The following is a 6,559-nucleotide window of genomic DNA, read 5'->3' on the forward strand; positions in this document are numbered from 1 at the left end:
ATACTACCGCAGAGTAACGGTGGGGGAACCGCTACTACCCCAGAACATCGGGTATGGGTGCCAAGCCTAATGCGGAGCATCAGGTAGGGATACCGGGTCTAACCTTTGGGGTCCGGTAGGGAGGCCGGGTCTATTCCAGCGCGCACGAAGGGACAGCTGGTGTTCTCTGGTGCATCACAAAGGGTTCCGTTCCAACCACAGAATACGGGTGGGGGAACCGGTTCTACCTCGAAACATCGGGTAGGTATACCAGGCCTACCCCGGAGGGTCAGGTAGGAAGGGTGGGCGTAAAGCGGCGAGCCCATAGGGTCAGCAGGTGTACCCCGGCGCACCAGTAAGGGTTCCGGTACAATCCAGGAGTACCGGTGGGTATAGCAAAATTACCGCGGAGTACCTCTGTGTGTACCGGCACTACCCCAGATTGTCGGGTAGGGGGCCAGGCCTACCGCAGAGCATCAGGTAGGGATACCGGGCCTAGCCTGGAGGGTCAGGTAGGAATGTCTGTTCTACAGAGCACGCCCGTAAGGTCAGCAGGTGTACCCCAGCGAACCAGTAAGGGTTCAGGTACTGCCCTGGAGTACCGGTGGGTGTACCAATACTACCGCAGAGTACCGGTGGGGGTACCGCTACTACCCCAGAACATCGGGTATGGGTGCCAAGCCTAATGCGGAGCATCAGGTAGGGATACCGGGTCTAACCTGTGGGGTCCGGTAGGGAGGCCGGGTCTAGTCCAGCGCACGAAGGGACAGCTGGTGTTCTCTGGCGCATCACAAAGGTTTCCGTTCCAAGACCAGAGTACCGGTGGGGGAACCAGTTCTACCTCGAAACATCGGGTAGGTATACCAGGCCTACCCCGGCGGGTCAGGTAGGAAGGGTGGGCGTAAAGCGGCGAGCCCATAGGGTCAGCAGGTGTACCCCGGCGCACCAGTAAGGGTTCCGGTAGAATCCAGGAGTATCGGTAGGTATAGCAAAATTACCGCGGAGTACCTCTGTGTGTACCGGCACTACCCCAGATTGTCGGGTAGGGGGCCAGGCCTACCGCAGAGCATCAGGTAGGGATACCGGGCCTAGCCTGGAGGGTCAGGTAGGAATGTCTGGTCTGTACCGCGCGCCAGTAACGTCATCAGGTGTACCCCAGTGAACCAGTAAGTGTTCACGTACTACCCCGGAGTACCGGTGGGTGTACCGATACTACCGCAGAGTAACGTTGGGGGTACCGCTACTACGCCAGAACATCGGGTATGGGTGCCAAGCCTAATGCGGAGCATCAGGTAGGGATACCGGGTCTAACCTGTGGGTTCCATTAGGGAGGCCGGGTCTAGTCCAGCGCGCACTAAGGGACAGCTTGTGTTCTCTGGCGCATCACAAAGGGTTCCGTTCCAAGCCCAGAGTACCGGTGGGGGAACCGGTTCTACCTCAAAACATCGGGTAGGTATACCAGGCCTACCCCGGAGGGTCAGGTAGGAAGGGTGGGCGTAAAGCGGCGACCCCATAGGGTCAGCAGGTGTAACCCGGCGCACCAGTAAGTGTTCCGGTACAATCCAGGAGTACCGGTGGGTGTACCAATACTACCGCAGAGTATCGGTGGCGGTACCGGTACTACCCCAGCATATCGGGTAGGGGTGCCAGGACAACAACGGAGCATCAGGTAGGGATACCGGGCCTAGCCTGGAGGGTCAGGTAGGAATGTCTGGTCTACAGAGCACGCCCGTAAGGTCAGCAGGTGTACCCCAGCGAACCAGTAAGGGTTCAGGTACTGCCCTGGAGTACCGGTGGGTGTACCAATACTACCGCAGAGTACCGGTGGGGGTACCGGTACTACCCCAGCATATCGGGTAGGGGTGCCAGGACAACAACGGAGCATCAGGTAGGGATACCGGGACTAACACGGAGGGTCAGGTAGGAATGTCTGGTACATACCGCGTGCCCGTAACGTCATCAGGTGTACCCCAGTGAACCAGTAAGGGTTCACGTACTACCCCGGAGTACCGGTGGGTGTACCGATACTACCGCAGAGTAACGGTGGGGGTACCGCTACTACCCCAGAACATCGGGTATGGGTGCCAAGCCTAATGCGGAGCATCAGGTAGGGATAGCGGGTCTAACCTGTGGGGTCCGGTAGGGAGGCCGGGTCTAGTCCAGCGCGCACGAAGGGACAGCTGGTGTTCTCTGGCGCATCACAAAGGGTTCCGTTCCAACCTCAGAGTACCGGTGGGGGAACCGGTTCTACCTCGAAACATCGGGTAGGTATACCAGGCCTACCCCGGCGCGTCAGGTAGGAAGGGTGGGCGTAAAGCGGCGCGCCCGTAGGGTCAGCAGGTGTACCCCGGCGCACCAGTAAGGGTTCCGGTACAATCCAGGAGTACCGGTGGGTATAGCAAAATTACCGCGGAGTACCTCTGTGTGTACCGGCACTACCCCAGATTGTCGGGTAGGGGGCCAGGCCTACCGCAGAGCATCAGGTAGGGATACCGGGCCTAGCCTGGAGGGTCAGGTAGGAATGTCTGTTCTACAGAGCACGCCCGTAAGGTCAGCAGGTGTACCCCAGCGAACCAGTAAGGGTTCAGGTACTGCCCTGGAGTACCGGTGGGTGTACCAATACTACCGCAGAGTACCGGTGGGGGTACCGGTACTACCCCAACATATCGGGTAGGGGTGCCAGGACAACAACGGAGCATCAGGTAGGGATACCGGGACTAACACGGAGGGTCAGGTAGGAATGTCTGGTCTATACCGCGTGCCCGTAACGTCAGCAGGTGTACCCCAGTGAACCAGTAAGGGTTCGCGTACTACCCCGGAGTACCGGTGGGTGTACCGATACTACCGCAGAGTAACGTTGGGGGTACCGCTACTACGCCAGAACATCGGGTATGGGTGCCAAGCCTAATGCGGAGCATCAGGAAGGGATACCGGGTCTAACCTGTGGGTTCCATTAGGGAGGCCGGGTCTAGTCCAGCGCGCACTAAGGGACAGCTGGTGTTCTCTGGCGCATCACAAAGGGTTCCGTTCCAAGCCCAGAGTACCGGTGGGGGAACCGGTTCTACCTCAAAACATCGGGTAGGTATACCAGGCCTACCCCGGAGGGTCAGGTAGGAAGGGTGGGCATAAAGCGGCGAGCCCATAGGGTCAGCAGGTGTACCCCGGCGCACCAGTAAGGGTTCCGGTACAATCCAGGAGTACCGGTGGGTATAGCAAAATTACCGCGGAGTACCTCTGTGTGTACCGGCACTACCCCAGATTGTCGGGTAGGGGGCCAGGCCTACCGCAGAGCATCAGGTAGGGATACCGGGCCTAGCCTGGAGGGTCAGGTAGGAATGTCTGTTCTACAGAGCACGCCCGTAAGGTCAGCAGGTGTACCCCAGCGAACCAGTAAGGGTTCAGGTACTGCCCTGGAGTACCGGTGGGTGTACCAATACTACCGCAGAGTACCGGTGGGGGTACCGGTACTACCCCAACATATCGGGTAGGGGTGCCAGGCCAACAACGGAGCATCAGGTAGGGATACCGGGACTAACACGGAGGGTCAGGTAGGAATGTCTGGTCTATACCACGTGCCCGTAACGTCATCAGGTGTACCCCAGTGAACCAGTAAGTGTTCACGTACTACCCCGGAGTACCGGAGGGTGTACCGATACTACCGCAGAGTAACGTTGGGGGTACCGCTACTACGCCAGAACATCGGGTATGGGTGCCAAGCCTAATGCGGAGCATCAGGTAGGGATACCGGGTCTAACCTGTGGGTTCCATTAGGGAGGCCGGGTCTAGTCCAGCGCGCACTAAGGGACAGCTTGTGTTCTCTGGCGCATCACAAAGGGTTCCGTTCCAAGCCCAGAGTACCGGTGGGGGAACCGGTTCTACCTCAAAACATCGGGTAGGTATACCAGGCCTACCCCGGAGGGTCAGGTAGGAAGGGTGGGCGTAAAGCGGCGACCCCATAGGGTCAGCAGGTGTAACCCGGCGCACCAGTAAGTGTTCCGGTACAATCCAGGAGTACCGGTGGGTGTACCAATACTACCGCAGAGTATCGGTGGCGGTACCGGTACTACCCCAGCATATCGGGTAGGGGTGCCAGGACAACAACGGAGCATCAGGTAGGGATACCGGGCCTAGCCTGGAGGGTCAGGTAGGAATGTCTGGTCTACAGAGCACGCCCGTAAGGTCAGCAGGTGTACCCCAGCGAACCAGTAAGGGTTCAGGTACTGCCCTGGAGTACCGGTGGGTGTACCAATACTACCGCAGAGTACCGGTGGGGGTACCGGTACTACCCCAGCATATCGGGTAGGGGTGCCAGGACAACAACGGAGCATCAGGTAGGGATACCGGGACTAACACGGAGGGTCAGGTAGGAATGTCTGGTACATACCGCGTGCCCGTAACGTCATCAGGTGTACCCCAGTGAACCAGTAAGGGTTCACGTACTACCCCGGAGTACCGGTGGGTGTACCGATACTACCGCAGAGTAACGGTGGGGGTACCGCTACTACCCCAGAACATCGGGTATGGGTGCCAAGCCTAATGCGGAGCATCAGGTAGGGATAGCGGGTCTAACCTGTGGGGTCCGGTAGGGAGGCCGGGTCTAGTCCAGCGCGCACGAAGGGACAGCTGGTGTTCTCTGGCGCATCACAAAGGGTTCCGTTCCAACCTCAGAGTACCGGTGGGGGAACCGGTTCTACCTCGAAACATCGGGTAGGTATACCAGGCCTACCCCGGCGGGTCAGGTAGGAAGGGTGGGCGTAAAGCGGCGCGCCCGTAGGGTCAGCAGGTGTACCCCGGCGCACCAGTAAGGGTTCCGGTACAATCCAGGAGTACCGGTGGGTATAGCAAAATTACCGCGGAGTACCTCTGTGTGTACCGGCACTACCCCAGATTGTCGGGTAGGGGGCCAGGCCTACCGCAGAGCATCAGGTAGGGATACCGGGCCTAGCCTGGAGGGTCAGGTAGGAATGTCTGTTCTACAGAGCACGCCCGTAAGGTCAGCAGGTGTACCCCAGCGAACCAGTAAGGGTTCAGGTACTGCCCTGGAGTACCGGTGGGTGTACCAATACTACCGCAGAGTACCGGTGGGGGTACCGGTACTACCCCAACATATCGGGTAGGGGTGCCAGGACAACAACGGAGCATCAGGTAGGGATACCGGGACTAACACGGAGGGTCAGGTAGGAATGTCTGGTCTATACCGCGTGCCCGTAACGTCAGCAGGTGTACCCCAGTGAACCAGTAAGGGTTCGCGTACTACCCCGGAGTACCGGTGGGTGTACCGATACTACCGCAGAGTAACGTTGGGGGTACCGCTACTACGCCAGAACATCGGGTATGGGTGCCAAGCCTAATGCGGAGCATCAGGAAGGGATACCGGGTCTAACCTGTGGGTTCCATTAGGGAGGCCGGGTCTAGTCCAGCGCGCACTAAGGGACAGCTGGTGTTCTCTGGCGCATCACAAAGGGTTCCGTTCCAAGCCCAGAGTACCGGTGGGGGAACCGGTTCTACCTCAAAACATCGGGTAGGTATACCAGGCCTACCCCGGAGGGTCAGGTAGGAAGGGTGGGCATAAAGCGGCGAGCCCATAGGGTCAGCAGGTGTACCCCGGCGCACCAGTAAGGGTTCCGGTACAATCCAGGAGTACCGGTGGGTATAGCAAAATTACCGCGGAGTACCTCTGTGTGTACCGGCACTACCCCAGATTGTCGGGTAGGGGGCCAGGCCTACCGCAGAGCATCAGGTAGGGATACCGGGCCTAGCCTGGAGGGTCAGGTAGGAATGTCTGTTCTACAGAGCACGCCCGTAAGGTCAGCAGGTGTACCCCAGCGAACCAGTAAGGGTTCAGGTACTGCCCTGGAGTACCGGTGGGTGTACCAATACTACCGCAGAGTACCGGTGGGGGTACCGGTACTACCCCAACATATCGGGTAGGGGTGCCAGGCCAACAACGGAGCATCAGGTAGGGATACCGGGACTAACACGGAGGGTCAGGTAGGAATGTCTGGTCTATACCACGTGCCCGTAACGTCAGCAGGTGTACCCCAGTGAACCAGTAAGGGTTCACGTACTACCCCGGAGTACCGGAGGGTGTACCGATACTACCGCAGAGTAACGGTGGGGGTACCGCTACTACGCCAGAACATCGGTTATGGGTGCTAAGCCTAATGCGGAGCATCAGGTAGGGATACCGGGTCTAACCTGTGGGTTCCATTAGGGAGGCCGGGTCTAGTCCAGCGCGCACTAAGGGACAGCTGGTGTTCTCTGGCGCATCACAAAGGGTTCCGTTCCAAGCCCAGAGTACCGGTGGGGGAACCGGTTCTACCTCAAAACATCGGGTAGGTATACCAGGCCTACCCCGGAGGGTCAGGTAGGAAGGGTGGGCGTAAAGCGGCGACCCCATAGGGTCAGCAGGTGTAACCCGGCGCACCAGTAAGTGTTCCGGTACAATCCAGGAGTACCGGTGGGTGTACCAATACTACCGCAGAGTATCGGTGGGGGTACCGGTACTACCCCAGCATATCGGGTAGGGGTGCCAGGCCAACAACGGAGCATCAGGTAGGGATACCGGGACTAACACGGA

This window comes from Accipiter gentilis, unplaced genomic scaffold, assembly GCF_929443795.1.
Source record: "Accipiter gentilis unplaced genomic scaffold, bAccGen1.1, whole genome shotgun sequence".
In the NCBI taxonomy this organism is placed as follows: Eukaryota; Metazoa; Chordata; class Aves; order Accipitriformes; family Accipitridae; genus Astur; species Astur gentilis.